The following is an 18534-nucleotide window of genomic DNA, read 5'->3' on the forward strand; positions in this document are numbered from 1 at the left end:
TTTTTTTTTTTTTTTTTTTTTTTTGTTTTATTATTGAAGAGTATAGAAGTCTATTTTTGTTTGGAGACTTTCCCTAACAATTTTTGTATGAACTATTTTCCTAGTAGTGTGTGATCACTGAAGTCTCTCTTCCTTAGCTTCAGTTCATCTTGTGTTTTTACACAAAGATTTCTTTGAATGACAAGAAGTAAGAAAAACAAAAACAAAGGAAAACAACAACAATGAAAAAAAAATTTCTTCTGGTCTTTGCAGATTCAGTCTGTGCCAGGGCATTTCGTCAATATTTAGCTAGGCTTGTACTGGGTCTGGAGATCAGGCAGAAGTAAAAGTGTAGGGTACTTCAGGCATTTTTTTAGATGTGTCTTTCCCTGAGCATGCATGTAACTTTCTAATTCCCAATATACAGGGTGTTTATTATTTTATTTTTTATTGTGGTGAAAATATATACACCAAAATATTTGCCAGCACAATTTCACATTTACAATTCAATGACACTGATTACATTTTTTATGTTGTGCCACAATTATTTCTATCCCTTTCCAAAATATTCCACCATCATTAACATAAACTCAATGTTGCTGCCAAAAAAAGTCCCCTTTGGCCTTCTCTCCCACACTTGGTAATCATTAATAATATTTGATTTCTATATATACATGCTTGTTTCATATAAGTGAGGTAGTATTGCATTTTGTCCTTTTACAACTGACTTATTTTGATCAGCATAAAGTTTCAAGGTACATCCATGCCATGGCATACATCAGAACTTCATTTCTCTTTATGGCTGCATAATATTCCATTGTATGTATACACCACATATTGTTTATCCACCTATCTCTTGATGGACATTTTGATTATTTCCACCTTTTGGCTATTGTGAAAAGTACTGCAGTGAACATCAGTGTACAGATTTCTTTCTGCTTTACTGCCTTCACTTCCTCTGGGTATATACCTAGGACTGGAATTGCTGGTCATATGGTAGTTCTCTGATCAACTTTTTGAGGAATTGCTAAACTGTTTTCCACAATGGCTGTACTATTTTGCATTCCCACCAGCAGTGAATGAGGATTCCAGTTTCTCCAAACATTGTCAAGACTTGTTTTCCATTTTCTGGTGTTTTTGTTTGTTTGTTTTTTATCATTGCCATTCAGTGGGGGTGAGGTGATATCACACTGTGGTTTTGATTTGCATCTTTCTAATGGATAATGATGTTGGATATCCTTTCATGTTCTTGTTGGCCATTTGAATATCCTGTTTAATTGTTTGTTCAAATGCTTTGCCCATTTATTGACTGAATTATTTGTCTTTTTGTTGTTAAGTAGAAGTTTTATATGTATTTTGGATTTTAGGCCCTTATCTAACATATGGTTCCCTAAAATTTTCTCCCAACCTGTAGGTTGTTTTTTTCACTTTGTTGATGAAGTCCTTTAATGTACAAAAGTATTTAATTTTTTATATAACCCAGTCTATTTAGTTTGCCTTTTGCTTCATGAGCTTTTATTATCGTTTATGATAATCTATCAGTAAGCACTAGGTCACACAACATCGTCCCTACATTTTCTTATAAGAATTTTATGGTTTTAGTTTTCACATTTAGGTCCTTGATCCATTTTGAATTAGTTTTTGTAAATGATGTTAGACATGGATCCTGATTCATTCTTCTCTGTGTTGAAATCTAATTTCCCCAGCATCATTTATTGAAGAGATTCTTCCTTCCCTTTTGAATGGACTTAGTACCCTTGTTGAAAATCAACTTACCATAGATGTATGGATTTATTTCTGGACTTTCAATTATATTCCATTGGTCTATATATCAACTGTTTTGCCATTACCAGGCTGTTTTAATTACTGTAGCTTTGTAGTATGTTTTGAAATCCGGAAGAGTTAGTCCTCCTACCTTATTCTTCTTCTTCAAGATTACTTTACCTATTCTACTTCCCTTATCATTCCATGTAAATTTGAGGATTGGCTTTTCAATTTCTGCAATGAATGCTGTTGGGATTTTGATGAGGATTACATTAAATCTATAGATTGCTTTTGGTAGTATTAAGATCTTAACTATATTAAGCCTCCAAACCATGAGCATAGAATGTCCTTCCATTTATTTAGATCTTCTTTAATTTCTTTTACTAATGATTATGATTTTCTGTGTACAAGTCCTTAACCACCCAGATTAAATTTATTACAAGGGTGCTTTTGAATATACTGATTTCCCAAGGAAACTTTTCAGTTTTTTACTCCTGGGCCCATGTCGTCTATTGTATATTATGGCTATAATCTTTTGCTCCTGGCATCTGTGAGTTGTTAATTTAGCATGTGGTGTTTCTACAAATCTTCACTGCTTTTCCAGCCTGAATTCAAAGTTAGGCAAAACATAGAGAACTGCCTGTACCAGCCTTCAGGTATCCCCAAGACAAGTTAGACCATACACACACAATACTTTTCTAATAAATTCTGCTGTGCTTTCTCCAGGGCCTAATACCATGGTCTTTCTCTGGGAATGTGGGCTGCCACAGCTTTATGACTCACATAAGTTTGGGAGGGGATGGAATACAAGCAAGTAAAAAGTCATAAATCTGTCCTACCATTTTGAAGTCACCTTTTTCATCATTTAGCATTCACTTGCTTGATGTAAACCTTTGACTTGTTTGAAGAAATCTGCCATGGTTGTTCTACCAGTTTCTATTTGTTTTTGATGTTTCTGTGCAGATATGAGAGCTTCAAAGTGTCTCCTAAGTCATCTAGCTTCACCAAATTGGGTTACCTATTTCCTTTATGTTGTCAAATATATTTAAATTGAATCTAATCATGAAGAAACAATCAAGACCAGAATGCAGGATGTTCTAATGACAACTGTCATGATCTCTTAAAAAATTAAATACAGTAAAAGACAAATAAAAAATCTAACAAAAATATATAAGTAGAGGGATTGTTTTAGATAAAAAGAGACAAAAGAGATACAACCAAATGCAATGCATCGACTGTGATTGAACTCTGAATTAAAAAAAAAAAAAAAACCTAAGAATTTCTTAGATTATTTGTGGAAATCTGAACACCAGTTACAAATTAGATAATACTATTGAAATAATCTTAGTTTTTTTAGGTCTGATAATCATTGTATGATTATTCTTTTTTTAATTTTTCCCATACAAAAATTTATACACACATTGTTATGTGTCCCTAATTGCTCCCCCCATACTGTGACAGCACACTCCTACTTTCCACCCCTGATTCCCCATGTCCATTCAACTAGCTCTTAACCCTCTCTGCCTTCCCATCTCACCTCCGGACAGAAGCTGCCCATTTAGTATCTTGTATTTACTTGAGCTAAGAGGCACACTCCTCACGAATATCACTTTATGTCCCACAGTCCAGTCCAATCCTTGTCTGAATTGTTGGCCTCTGATATTGTTTTAGTTCTGGGCTGATAGAGAATCCAGGGGCCATGCTTTCTGGGGATCCTCCAGTCTCAGTCAGACCGTTAAGTCTGGTCTTCTTACTAGAATTTGAGTTCTACACCCTACCTTTCTCGTGCTCCATCCGGGGCTCTCTGTTGTGTTCCCTGTGAGGGCAGTCATTGGTGATAGCCAGGCACCATGTAGTTCTTCTGTTCTCAGGCTGATGAAGTCTCTGGTTTATGTGGCCCTTTCTGTCTCTTGGGCTAATACTTTCCTTGTGTCTTTGGTGTTCTTCATTCTCCTTTAATCCAGGTGGTTGGGATGAATTCATGCATATTAGATCGCTGCCAGAAAGCTGTTAAGACCTCAGATGCCCTTCACCAAAGTGGGATGCAGAACATTTTCTTAATAATCTTTGTTATGCCAATAGACCTCAATGTCCCCTAAAAGCATAGTCCCCAGACCCCTACCCCTGCTACTCTGTCCCTTGAAGTGTTTGATCGTATTCAGGAAACTTCTTAGCTTTGGTTTAGTCCAGTTGTGCTGACTTCCCTTGTAGGGTGTGCTGTCCTTCCCTTCACCTAAGATAATTCTTATCTACTATGTAGTTAGTAACTAACCCTCCCCCTCCCTCCCCACCCTCATAACCATCAAAGAATGTTTTCTTCTGTGTTTAAACCTTTTCTTGAGTTCTTATATTGGTGGTCTTATACAATATTTGTCTTCTGTGACTGACTAAATTCACTCAGCATAATGTGCTCCAGATTCCTCCACATTGTGTTTCACGGCTTCATCCTTGTTCTTTATCATTGCGTAGTACTCCACTGTGTGGATATACCATAATTTGTTTATCCATTCGTCCATTGATGGGCACCTAGTTTGTTTCCATCTTTTTGCTATTGTGAACAGTGCTGCAATGAACATGGGTGTGCATATACCTATTCTTGTGACAGCTCTAATTTCTCTAGGATATATTCCAAGGGGCAGGATAGCTGGATCGTATGGTACTTCTATTTCTAGTTTTTTAAGGAAACACCAAATCGATTTCCAAAGTGGTTGTACCATTTTACATTCCCACCAACAGTATAAGTGTTCCAGTCTCTCCACAACCTCTCCAACATTTATTAATTTGGGTTTTTTGGATTCATGCTAGCCTTGTTGGGGTGAGATGATATCTCATTGCAGTTTTGATCTGCATTTCTCTAATGGCCAATGATCATGAGCATTATTTCTTCAGGTGTCTGTTAGCTGCCTGAATATGCTCTTTGGCGAAGTGCCTGTTCATATCCTTTGCCCATTTTCTAATTGGGTTATTTGTCTTTTTGTTATTGAAGTTTTGCAGGATTTTGTAGATTTTAGAGATTAGACTCTGATCAGATTTGTCGTAGCCAAAATTTTTTTTCTCAGTCTTTAGGTTGTCTTTTGATGCTTTTGGTGAAGTCTTTTGATGAGCATAAGTGTTTGATTTTTAGGAGCTCCCAGTTATGTAGTCTCTCTTCTGGTGCTCGTGCATTGTTACTTATGGTTAGTATTGTGTTAATGCCATGTATTAGGGGTCCTGGTGTTGTCCCTATTTTATCTTCTGTGATCTTTATTGTTTACAATTTTATATTTAAGTCCTTGATCCGTTTTGAGCTAGCTTTTGTACATGGTGTGAGGTATGGGTCTTGTTTTATTTTTTTCAGGTGGATATACAGTTATGCCAGCACCGTTTGTTAGAGACTGACTTTTCCCCAATTAACTGACTTTGAGCCTTTGCCAAATATCAGCTGCTCATAGGTGGATGAATTTATGTCTGGATTCTCAATTCTGTTCCATTGGTCTATGTATCTGTTGTTGTACCAGTACCAGGCTGTTTTGACTACAGTGGCGGTATAATAGGTTCTAAAAGCAGGTAGTGTGAGGCCTCTCACTTTGTTCTTCTTCGTGAGTAATGCTTTACTTATTTGGGGCCTCTTCCCTTTCTATATGAAGTTCGTGGTTTGTTCCTCCATCTCATTAAAAAATGCCGGTGGAATCTGTATCGGGATTTTATTGTATGTGTAGATTGCTTTCAGTAGAACTGACATTTTCGCAATGTTCAGTCTACCTATCCATGAGCAAGGTATATTTTTCCACTTGTGCAGGTCTCTTGGTTCCTTGCAGTATTGTCTTGTAGTTTTCATTGTATAGGTCTTTTACATCTCTGGTTAGATTTGTTCCTAAGTATTGTCTCTTCTTGGGGGCTATTGTAAATGGTATTGATTTGGTGATTTCCTCTTTGAGGTTCTCTTTGTTGGTGTAAAGGAATCCATTTCATTTTTGTATGTTTATCTTCTATGCTGAAACTTTGCTGAAATCTTCTATTAGTTCCAGTAGTTTTCTTGTGGATTCTTTGGGGTTTACTGTGTATCAGATCATATCATCTGCAAATAGAGATATTTTGACTTCTTCCTTACCTATTTGGATGCCCTTTATTTCTTTTTCTAGCCTAATTTCTCTGGCTAGGACCTCCAGCACAATGTTGAGTAAAAATGGTGATAGAGGGCATCCTTGTCTGGTTCCCGTTCTCAAGGGGAATGCTTTCAAAGTCTCTCCTTTTAGGATGATGTTGGCTGTTGGCTTTGTAGAAACGCCCTTAATTATATTGAGGAATTTCCCTTCTATTCCTATTTTATTGAGAGTTTTTATCATGAATGGGTGTTGGACTTTTTCAAGTGCCTTTTCTGCACTGATTGATAAGATCATATGGTTCTTGTTTTTTGTTTTATTTATGTGATGGATTATATTGATTTTCTAATGTTGAACCATCCCTGCATACCAGTATAAATCCCACTTGGTCATGGTGATTTATTTTTTTGATATATTTCTGAGTTCTATTGGCCAGAGTTTAGTTGAAGATTTTTCTGTCAATGTTCACGAGGGATATTTGCTGTAGTTTTCTTTTTTTGAGGTGTCTTTACCTGGTTTTAGTATATCAGGGTTATGCTGGCTGATAGAATGAGTTTGGGAGTATTCCTTCCTTTTCTATGCTCTGAAATACCTTTAGTAGTAGTGATGTTAACTCTTCTCTGAAAGTTTGGTAGAATTTTCCAGTGAGCCATCAGGGCCAGGGCTTTCTTTTGTTGGGAGTTTTTTAATTACCTTTTCAATCTCTTCTTTTGTTATTGGTTTATTTAGTTGTTCTACCTCTGTGTTAGTTTAGGTAGTTTCTAGAGTTTCTAGAAATATGTCCATTTCCTCTAGGTTTTCAAATTTGTAGAGTACAATTTTTTATTGTATTCTGTTATGATTGTTTTAAGTTCAGATGGGTCTGTTGTGATATCATCGATTTCATTTCTTATAAGGGTTATTTGCTTTCTCTACTTTTTTTTCTTTTGTCAGTTTGGCCAATGGTTTATCAATTTTGTTGATCTTTTCAAAGAACCACCTTTTGGTCTTGTTAACTCTTTCAATTGTTTTTTCTATTCTCTATTTCATTTAATTCTTCTCTAATTCTTTTTATTTCCTTTCTTCTGACATCTGAGGGCTTCTTTGGCTGTTCTTTCTACTTGTTCAGGTTGTAGGGTTAATGTTTTCATTTTGATCCTTTCTTCTTTTTGGATGTGTGCATTTATTGCTATAAACTGACCTCTGAGAACTGCTTTTGCTGTGTCCTAAAGTTCTGGTAGGATGTGTTTTCATTCTTGTTTGATTCTATGAATTTCTTTATTCCATCCTTAATTTTTTTCTATAACCCAGTAGTTTTTTAGCAAGGTGTTGTTCAGTTTCCATGTGTTTGATTTTTTTTCCTTGCTTTTTCTGTTGTTGATTTCTACTTTTATGGCTTTATGGTCAGAAAAGATGCTTTGTAATATGTTGATGCTTTGGATTTTGTTAAGGCTTGCTTTATGGCCTAATATGTGGTCTATTCTGTAGAATGTTCCATGTGCACTGGAAAAGAAAGTATACTTGGCTGCTGTTGAGAGGAGTGTTCAGTATATGTCCATGAGATCAAGTTGGTAGACTGTAACATTTACATCTTCCATTTCTTTATTGAGCTTCTTTCTGGATGCTCTGTCCTTCACTGAAAGTGGTGTGTTGAAGTCTCCTACTATTATTGTGGAGCTGTCTATCTCTCTTTTCAGTGCTGTTGGAGTTTGTTTTATGTATTCTGGAGCCCGGTCGTTGGGTGCGTAAATATTTATTATAGTTATGTCCTCCTGGTGAATTGATCCTTTAATCATTATATAGTGTCCTTCCTTATCTTTTGTGGTGGATTTTGCTTTATAGTCTATGTTGTCAGAGATTAATGTTGCCACTCCTGTTCTTTTTTGAGTGTTGTTTGCTTGATACATTTTTTCTATCTTTTGACTTTTAGTTTTTTTGTATCTTTCAGTCTAAGACGTGTCTCTTGTAGGCAGCATACAGACGGATTGTTTTTTTTTTTTATCTGTTCTGCCACTCTCTGTCTCTTTATTGGTGCATTTAGTCTATTTACATTCAGAGTAATTATTGATAGGCATGAATTTAGTGTTAGCATTTTGATTTCTTTTTCTGTGTGTATTGTTGACAGTTTCTTTGTTCTACTTAATTTTCTGTGCTGAGTCGTTTTTCTTTATGTATTTTTTCAACTTTTTCATTGTTATTGATTTTGTATTTGTTGACTTTTTATATTTTTCTTTTTTTTTATTTTTATGTATAAGATTGTTATTTTCTTTTGTGATTACCTTAATGTTTACCCCTATTTTTCTAAGTTTAAACCAATCTTTTATTTCTTTATATCGCCTTGACTTCCTCTCTATATGAAAAATCTATGTCTACCTTTTTTATTCCCTCTTTTGTGTTTTAATGTTGTCATCTTTTTCATATTGACATCTCTATTTCCCTATTTTCATTGTTTTAGCTTCAATTTATTTTTGTGACTTCTTTATCTAGGTTGATATTTGGCTTCTCTGTTCTGTGTTCTAGTCTTGAGTTGTTATCTGATGTTATTGATTTTCTAACCGAAGGACTCCCTTTAGTATTTCTTGCAATTTTGAGTTGATTTTTGCAAATTCCCTGAACTTCTGTTTATCTGAAAATGCAAGGCAGACTTTTTTTATTAGTTAAGCTAAACTATTATTTGGTTTTAAGAAGACATCAACCTAAATGCCCATCAATAGATGAATTGATAAACATAATATGGTAAGTACATAGTCAATGGAATACTACTCAGCTCCTAGTAGAAATTAAGTATTTTTTTAATAAAAGTTTTTATTTTTTTGTCATAATCCTATTCTAATCTCTGTTACCTTAATCAAATTGGAAAATTTTATTTTACAACTGCATTAATTTTACAGAAATTTATCCCACACCACACCAAAGAATTCCTCATGCATTATTTCCAATGCTCAGATACTTAATGAATGAAATCATTTTAATGAGTCTCTTTTGATTAACTCCTTCAAATACACATTGTCCAAAACTTCTCTAAGTCAAAAAATGTGTATCCTGCAGTTACCTACACAGATGCTGTCAAAGTGTTTCCAGTTTGGTATGAAAGGATGTTCTCTTGAATATAAATTGAACGTTAGGGAAATACTTCTCACCATTGTCTACTGACCCCACTGTGGAAAATTTTCATTAGAATTCCTCCTCTGTTTGCTGCAGGACTGCTTGAGCTGATTCAATCACTCAGTGGTTTCAGAAACAGTATGCGCTCCATGGGCTTTATTATCTCTTGTGGGGATGTTCAGAGTGCCATTGGCTTTCTCTTTTTCAGCAACAAGTAGAATGAAGTTATATTGTGCTAAATGGGCATTTCTGACCTTCTTAGTCACTATACAGCCTGGATCCAGATCAACATCCATCATGAGTTTAGCATCATGGAATTTTTGCCATACCTTTTTGGCATATTCATCACACGTGTGTCCCACAGAAACTGCCATTACTTGGCGAGGAGCCAGCCAGAAGGGCCATTTGCCTCTATAGTTTTCAGTGAAAATAGCAATCATTCTTTCCACTGATCCTAAGATTGCTCAATGAACAATCACTGATCTTTTCTTATCATCACCAACATGGCTTACGAAAGTAATATTAAATCTGATGCAACTGAAAATCCATCTGGATAGTTGCACATTATTAGTATAGACAATTGCATCGTTAATTTGTATGTCGATCTTTGGGCCATAGAATACTCCATCTCCAGTGTTTAACCCCCACTTTTCACCAAATTCATTCAGGCTATTTCCCAGTTGTTTCTCAGCTTGATTCCATACTTCAATATCTCCAAGGAATTTCTCTGGGCAAGTAGAAAGCTTCAGTTTAAAAGAAAATCCAAATACAGTATACACAGTACGTAGAGAATCCAAACAACCTTTTATTTCATCCTCAATCTGTCTGCTCCATGGCACAGAATATGTGAGCCTCAGCCTGCTGAAATCTTACTCAGGTGAGTCCTGTGTGCACTCCTCACACCTCATTCCTATGAAGTACCCCCAAGTCGGCTACCCACAGAGACAACTCTGACCAGGATCTTGGCCCATGATCAAACATAAGGCAGTGTCCTGGGCAGTTCATGGGTTTCAAAGCAAACAGCCCCTTCTCCACCTCAAACGAGAACATATTCTCATTGTAGGGCTGCCAATGACCTGAGGTCACCCAGAGTTGGCTGTTGTAGATGTTTGGTGTGACTACCTCTTGGAATCCTCTTTTTCTATATTTACTCCTGATAAATTCAGTAAGTGTATTATAAATGTAGGCTCCCTTTGTCAAGAAAAAGCAATTCCCAGGGCTGAGTTCATGAAAGAAATATAGCTCTTTGTCTCTCCCAGTTTTCCCTTGATCTCGGTTTTTAGCTTCCTCTTGGAACCTCTCCCACTCTTTCAGCATTTTATGATCTGGGAATGAAATGGCATAAATTCTCTGGAGCGTTTCCATATCTGCTTTATTTCCTAATATGTGAAGGAATTTTTGTGTATTTTTAAAGTCTTAATTTTGCCAGTGTGTTTGACATGAGGACCCCAGCAGAAATCTATCAAAAGGCCACACCTAGAGACTGTGATATTTGGAGTATTCTCTTTTTCCTTCAATATCCGGCATTTGAATTTGTTAAACATTTCCAGTGAACTTTCTTTCTTAACTTCCAGTCTTTCAAAAGCTTGTTTTTCCTTAAAGATTTTCTTACATTAAGCTTCCGAAGAAGAAAAATCATTGCTGAACACACCTTCTTCTTCAAGGTACATGTTATAATAGAATCCGTTTTCTATGGGCAGACCATAATATAAACATCCACCATAGACTATTTCCATGGCTTCACCCATTATGTGAGCACTTGAGGGCCAATATATTTCTTGAGCTTCCCCATCCTCAAACTTGATAAGCTCCAAGATACAGTCTTCTTCCAGAAGGCAGTCTACTTCTCAAACAACTTTATTCATTTTAGTAGTAACAGTGTTGTCAGCCAGACCTTGACTAATTCCACAAGTAATATGATATGGTGTAGTTTTCCAAGATTCTGCATCAACCTGTTTACTATCAGGTAGAGTGACTTTAGTTGGCTTGCTGTCTTTTCTTCGTTTTCTGCTGGAATGGAAGCGTGTTCTGCTTTTAGTTTATTACACATATGAAGATGTGTGTTAATATATTCAGTCCAAGGATTCAACGCTGCTCCAACTACATCCCCAGATCCTTCTTCATTCTTCTTCTTGCCTTCTTCCTTTTGCTTCTCCTCACCAGCACCTACCAGCTTCTCTTCACCTCCCATCTTTCCAGCAGGATTTCTAGCTTTCTCTTCAGACATTGTCGAGACACAAAAGGAAGACGAAGCCCAAAAGCAACAGTCTCAAAGGGACGAGACTGGAAGCCAGTCAGAGGTGGACCCTGGTGCCCAGGAACACTCGAGAAATGAAGTCTTGATACATGCTACAATATGGATGGAGCTTGAAGATATTATGCTGAGTGAAATAAGTCAATCACAAAAGGATAAAAATATTGTATGGCATCAATTATATAAAAAAGAAAAAATAAATGTATAGAGGCCAAAGTTTATTAGTGGTTACCAGAGGTGGGAGGGAGTGGGAAAGAGAGTTTATTGCTATGAGGCACAGAGTTTCATTTTATGGTGATGGAAAAATCGTATATGATTAAGGGTAGGGTTGCACAGCCGATTATTGCATGTGCTGTCAATAAGTTGTACAGCTGTAAAAAATTGGCACGTTATGTGAGAGACATATTTACAAAAAACAAAAAAAAAGAGTAGCTGCTGAGGCTGCTCATATACAACCAAACACCTCATGGGAGTTGGTTCCTTGGTTTGGAGGTTTAGGGTCATGGTTTCATGGGACATCCCAGTTAATTGGCCTAATAATGTGTTTAGAGCATCTATTCTACCTCCTAGTTTGCTGTGTAGTTTCTGGGTCTTATCATTACTTTTATAAGGTTGAATGTAGAATTCATTTCATAAGCTAGGGAGAAAATTGGAGGGTTTACATGAATATTGATTAGCAAGTGAACAAAAAATCTTAATAATTCTCTTAGTAGACAAAATAGTAATTGACAAATAAGAGTATGAGAGATATAACTATGATAACTGAAAGATAGATAGAGAGGGGAAAATGTGTCAAGTGATCATATTCAAGTACCTCAGACTGCCCTTCACCGTCAGGATTTCTTTTAGTGATTTAATAGTTTTAGCTAGGTGTAAATTTGTCTGTATATACTATAGAAAATTTAGAAAAATAAGTTCTTCTATATACTGGAGCAATGTTTTCACTCTTCATTCATTTGAGTTCTTCCTTCAGAATTTTTGCAATATCTACATGTGATCATCATTATTATTTACTTAATATATAATAAAAGTTCTTAAACCATTCCATAAGAATAAATGCCATTTCTATTAATAAGTTCTTCAGGTAAAACTCCATAGCAAATCTTGGGCATTATAAAACATACCCTCAGAAGTCAAGAAACTCATAAATTCCTGAAGCGTGGTACAATATGTTGTTGTTGCTGTTAGTTGTCTTCAGATTGATTCTGAATCATGTGATTCAACGTAGTGAATATTAATCTGGGGATTAGGAATGATCATGTTACTATGTGTTTTCAACAGATATTAGAAACTGTCTCATTTTTGCAATTACCACAAGCATTTAAAATGCAACCTCTGAGAATGTATCAAAGTCCTCTGTGGATCTGAAATGTCTATAATAAGTCTTCCACTTTCTCATAGTCCCAGATCTTATTTAATGTACAATTTTATCAAGCTCCATTTTGCCAAAGCTAAGTAGTGAATTAGAAGGGGAGATAAAGGGATTATAGGCAGACATGGTAACTGCAAGAGAATCCAGGGTTAGCTAACCTTTTCATATTATGGGAAGTGTAATAAGATCAAGAATTTCAGGGTTGATCAAGGAAGATACTGGCAGGAGCACACAACAAGCTTTATTGGGCAGTGCTTGGATAGTGTTGCATGGGAGGGAAGGTCCCAGCCAGGAAGAGAACTTCTAGGGACAGCAGTGCAAGGTCACCATCCAGAAGAGGAATAGGGCAAGGGACTTCCAAGAGAAGAAGGAGAAGTCAGAGTGGGCTTCCCTGTCCAGGTGATGTTGCACACCAACGAGGTGAGGAATCTATGGATCAGAGAGCTCCAAAGGGTAGCAGCAATTTAGGGTATTTTATAGCTACAGAGTTTGTTTAATCTATGGTTAGCAGATGTTGGGTGTGGTTTTGTGGTATATTTAAAGTAAGTATGTTCCAGATGGTTAAAAATGTTTATTTGGACAATATTTAAAGCAAAATAGATGAGATAAAATTTGAATTTTTCACCTGTGGTCTTTTGACCAAGAGTCCTAGGCTGCTGAGAAGAATTCAATAATATGGGGGCCACTTTAGGCCAATACACAGAGGACATCCCTTGGCCCTGTGTTCTTTTATAATCTAAGTTGTATGTTATTTCCTAATACCTGAGTTTGGAGTTAGCAATAAAGCATCCTAAAGACTCAGAATCATAACGACACAAACTAGGATTTCAAAGCCTCTTTATAGCCAGTCTACTGTGTTACCCTCCATTTAGTGAGGGAAAGCCAGGACAATAGATTAGAAATGGGGAAAATTTTGATTTGTGTGTAGAGTAACATTTTACTCACATAGAGAAGAGATAGAAGGAGATAAGCTTCACTAGTGAGCACTAGTCTCCCACGGCCAGTGAAGGAGTCACTCTTCACAGTCAGTGCAGGGCATTTGTTCTACACACAATTCTCCTGTGCCGTAGACTGAGAGACCCCCATTACCTCCCCAGTGGGAACAGATATAGAAGTGGGGTTGGCCAGGTACCATACGGTGCCCGCACATGAGCAAGCGACAGAGTAAGTTACTGTGTACTTAGAACAGGGAGGAAGGCTTCTATGAGGACAGGAGGAGAAAGAGAGAGAGAGGTAGCAACCCAATTCCCAGCCTCCTTATCCGAGAATATTCTGGGCCCAAGGCCTCTGCTTAGGTGAGCTGGATGGGAAACATAAAGGCAGACTGTATTCCCAACAAAATTTACAGCCCACTTCCATTGAGTGTTATATAAATCTTGCCGTTGGTATCATGAGAAGGTTAGGTTAGGGAAGAATTCCCAAGTTAGTTGTAGTCCTTGATTTTTTAGGCATGCCTTGGCCTGGGTAATACTACGTTTAATAGATTGCCTTACTGGTATATATTGATTAGTGGACAAGGAGGACGTCCAAAATAATGTGCAATTGGCCACTTGGTTAGTTGAATTTCTTTCCATCTCAATAAATGGGGCTTGCACTGGAGGAAGAAATAAATCATTATAATTAACAGGGCAAGAGGCCAATAGTAGTAACGCATATATTGTTGATATGGTTTACATTTATTGCAATCCCATGGGTTAGTATGGGTCAATATTTTAACCCTGTAATCACGTAAACTCTGCTGGTATTGGCTTTGGTTTAAGCTGCTTTTAATTTGATTGGTTCAATCATGAGCAGCCTTATTACAATATTTGATGAATACTATTTGGGGGCAGTTTTTAAATGAAACTTGATTAGCAGTAGTCCATTGGTCTATTTGTTTTATGGCATTAGTTAATAATAGTGTGTTTTGTCTAATATGAGGTAAAAGTTGACCCATAGGTCTTATAATGTACTGAAAAGTCACAAACAATATCATAATCTGGTTTAGCTGGAAGAGGTGTTGCTAGCTGTGGTAGACAGAGGGTGAGGAGCACTAACCCTAGTGATAATGTAGGTGGTAGTATTTACAGAGTTGACCAACTGGAATAACAAGAAGCATGGTCCCCATTGTCCTCAATCAAACTTTTGTGGTATATCTCCCTGTGAGGTGTATGCAGTGTTGTGTTTCCAGACATAACTGGTTAGTAATAAGGTGTAGATTATCAGGGTCAGAATAATTCACTAATGTACATGTAGTTGATACTGGTAAAGGGGATGCTATATAAATGAGCCAAAGATGTTGACCCTTGGGTTGTTTATTTTTTCATATCAGTCTGGGACCCACTAGCTCAAAAGCCCACTGGTTCCAAACTCAAATTTTTATGCATCTTATTCTTTTAAATATATCCCAAGTAAGCGTATTTTTAGACATTTACAGAGTGCCTGCTTTGCATAACTCCAGTAACTGCACTCAACTTCTGCTAGCCATAGATAAGATAAATCCTGGAGCTATAAAAGACCCCCAAGCCTGCTGCTGCTCTTTGGAGTTCTCTGACCTGAAGACTCACTGCTGTGCTGCTAAGTGACATCACTTAAACACATAAGCCCTCTTTCGGATCTCCCTCTCCCACAGGAGTTCGCTTGTCCTGTATCCCTCCGTACTCCCTCTTCCTCACCACTTGCCTTTGGAAGGTCTCATGCTGTGAGCTGTGAGGAACTTCCCCTGCATGAAAACTTGTCAATGTCACCCAAACAAAGCTTATGGTATGTTATTGCCACCTGATGGCCAGATTTTGTTTGTTTGACCAACTCCCAAACCCCTCAAACTCATTACAGGTAAGGTCTCTACAGGTACTGGAGGGACACCTCAACAGAATACGGAGGACGAGAGTTGGAAGTCATTAGCGGCTGGTAATAAAGGATCTTGAAATCACCCAAATTCCTGGTCTGGGGATGATAAATTCTATTTCTTTGGTGTTGAGAGTAGGGACCACTTTGCTCCACAGTACATTTAAAGGAGCAAAACATGTAAATGAGAGTATTTTTCTCTCCATATGGTGAATTGTTTGCCCGCCTTACATTGGATGATAAGGGGATGCAGGCTGAGGATGGTCTCAGAATCAGTTGTCCATATGAGATCCTCATCAGAGTCGAGGGGAAATTTGTTAGGCTCTGGATTTTCTATAAGGGAGAAAGGAAAAAATGAAAGCATGAAAGAAGTGGTTACTTCTTTGCCATGAGAGACAATGTTAGGGTTTTCGTGTCTCTGAAAACAGCTAATTGCATTACGTCGGACATTGGGGTATGCACCAGCAGGGGTCACAGAGTCTCTATTGGTCACTAGCTAGTTTGTAAAGCATTTAGATATGGTGTGGTTATACCATAGGTACATGAGTTTAGCATGATTAGGATGATTGGGAGCACTTTTGTCTACTTGGGGGATCATAGCCCAATAAGTTCTCTCAATAGTCTATATTTTAAAAGCTTATCACAATAAGCCTTCTATAATACTGGGGGCTGTATAACGATAAGAAAGGTGGAACACCCAGGCAATATGATTTTGTAATGTCCAGTGTTGTGTCTGCTTTGCAATGAAGTGAGAGCTCTGATCTGATTGTATAACTTGTTGAAAGCTCAAGGGCTGTAAGTGTTGTTGTTTAAACACTCTGTAACATTAACAGAGGTTGGCACCTTGCACGGTCAGCCAGAAGGAAATCAGTATGGGTATCTACCATTGTTAAGGCATATTTTATGGTTGTTGCCACTGCAGGGAGAGGCCCAATGAAGTCTATTTGTCAATGAAATCTATTTGCCCTTACCCTCTATGAAAGTATCCTTCTGTACGATAGGACCAACAAGTATATTTTTCACATATGGGCAAGTCCTACTGGCTTTGTGTAAATGTATTTCTGTCAGGCCAGCTCCTCCATTGACTGTCTATTTTTGTAGCCCCATGTTGCCCATATACCTGACCCCTTATGTACCCATCAGTAGAAGGGGTAGGGTGGTTTATCCCATAGTCCTGGAGCCTCCCCCCTTTCTCTACCTGCTTTGAAGGTTTGGTTATTTTGTCCACTTTGGCTTCGTGTCATACTTCAACCATGTCTTGGTTAGTGTGCACTGAGGTGTGGTGTACCAGTACAAGGAGAGTAAGGTAAGTTCAGCAATTTCCCCCTATATTCCAAATATCTTGACCTTGTATTTTCCAGCCTTTGCCAGAGTCCCAACCAAGTAGTTAGTCCATTAGCCACTGACAAATTTGATAAAGATATGAACTGTAGGAAAATGTTTTTCAAGGGTATACTGTATTGCTAGGAGTACTGAACACAATTCAGCTCATACGGACATCGGGATATTTGAATAGGGGTTATAGGCTGTGACTGACCATTGTCTGGCTCCCTTATATTCTGTTTTATCCCCATTGGTAACTTTTTATTGTTTTGAAAATGCTGACCATTCTCCTTCTGGTCCTCATTGTGCAATGAGTGGGAGGCATTTCTGGGGGCTTTGGTACATTAAACTCTGTTGTAAGCTATGTGGTTATTTTCCTAAGGAATAGTGATATTCTGGTAGGGCCAGGTTTAACTCAATCCTGCAAATACCATTTTTACTTTAATAAGGAGACCATTATTGCTGTCCCAATGTTATGGGAGTCTTTTTCCATTACCCAAGACATGACTGAATCTTGGTATTCAGGGTACTTTTATGTGTCCCAGTAAAAGCTTTCAGTTTTAATAAGTGCTGAGTACACCAGTAGGGATTGTTTCTCCAGTAGCAAATATCTTTGGGCTGACTCTAGGAGCTGTTTACTCCAGAAGTCCATAGGCCACTGTTTACCTGTCCATTTTTTTCAGAGTCTCCAAGAGGCAAATTTAGGGGTGGCCAAAACACCTAATTGTAGATCTTGGCCTTGGAGCACTTGTGGGAGAACCAATATGATAACCTCTTTAAATCTCTCTAGTGCCTGTTGTTGTTCAGGTCCCCATTGAAAATGGAGGTTGAGTGACTCAATAGGGATCAGCAAGTACTGGAGGTAAGGAATGTATTGATACCAGAATGAAAATATTGCCAACACACGTTTCTTTTACCAGTATGGGTGCATGAAGTTACAGGAGCTTATCTTTTATTGAATTTTGATTAATTAATCTTCTAAGTATCAAATATAGCTCCAAAATGTTACAGACTGTGAGGGGACTTGTAGCTTGTGTAGGGTGATAGTCCATCCCCTCTCACTGAGGTGTTTACTCACGTTTGTGTTGGCTTTTAGGACAGTCTTGGTCAGGTGCAGTTACAAGGATATCACCAATATAATGCCAAAGCTGAGTTACTGGTGGGAATGTCAGGCAGGAATCTAACTCTTTCCTGAAAAGTCTATACACAATCCCAGGGCTATTTACTCAGGCAATTGAGTAAAGACATATTTTGGCCTTCAAAGATAAGTGTGAATTGTGGTCAATTCTCCTTTGAAATCTTCACTGAATAGAACAGGTTAGCAAAATCAATAACCCTAAACCAATTACCCATGTTATTTTTAATATCATCCACCAGGATGACAACATCTGGCAACAGTTCTGTAATAAAAGGAATAGCCTTGTTTAGTTTTCTGTAGCCTAAGTTGTTTTAGTTGCCATCGAGTCAGTTCCAACTCATGGTGACTCCATGTGTACAGAGTAGAACAGCTCCATAGGATTTTCAAGGCTGTCGCCTTTCAAAAGCAGATTGACTAGATTAATGGAACTAGAACAATCAGAACAGAAATAATGAGAATGTTCTCACATTGTGAAGAATGTAACCAATGTCTCTGAACAATCTGTGCAGAAAATGTTGAAAGGGAAACTAACCTGCTCTGTAAACCTTCACCAAAAACACAATAAAATATATATATATTTTTTTTAATAAAGAGGAAGATCTGTCTCCTAAGGCACCTCTGTGTGGGTTCAAACTGCCAACTTTTGGCTCGTATTCAAGGGCTTAACCATTTATGTCACTCAGGGATACTCTATAGCCTATGAAAACCAAAC

General features: G+C 37.5%; 1 pseudogene; it reads right to left on the reverse strand.

Moving 5' to 3' along the window:
- Positions 1-8950: 8950 nt before the first annotated feature.
- LOC101351685 (threonine--tRNA ligase, cytoplasmic pseudogene) lies at positions 8951-11136 on the reverse strand (annotated as a pseudogene).
- Between the last annotated feature and the right edge of the window lie 7398 nt (positions 11137-18534).

The sequence above is a fragment of the Trichechus manatus genome, unplaced genomic scaffold (genome assembly GCF_000243295.1).
Source record: "Trichechus manatus latirostris isolate Lorelei unplaced genomic scaffold, TriManLat1.0 scaffold00060, whole genome shotgun sequence".
In the NCBI taxonomy this organism is placed as follows: Eukaryota; Metazoa; Chordata; class Mammalia; order Sirenia; family Trichechidae; genus Trichechus; species Trichechus manatus.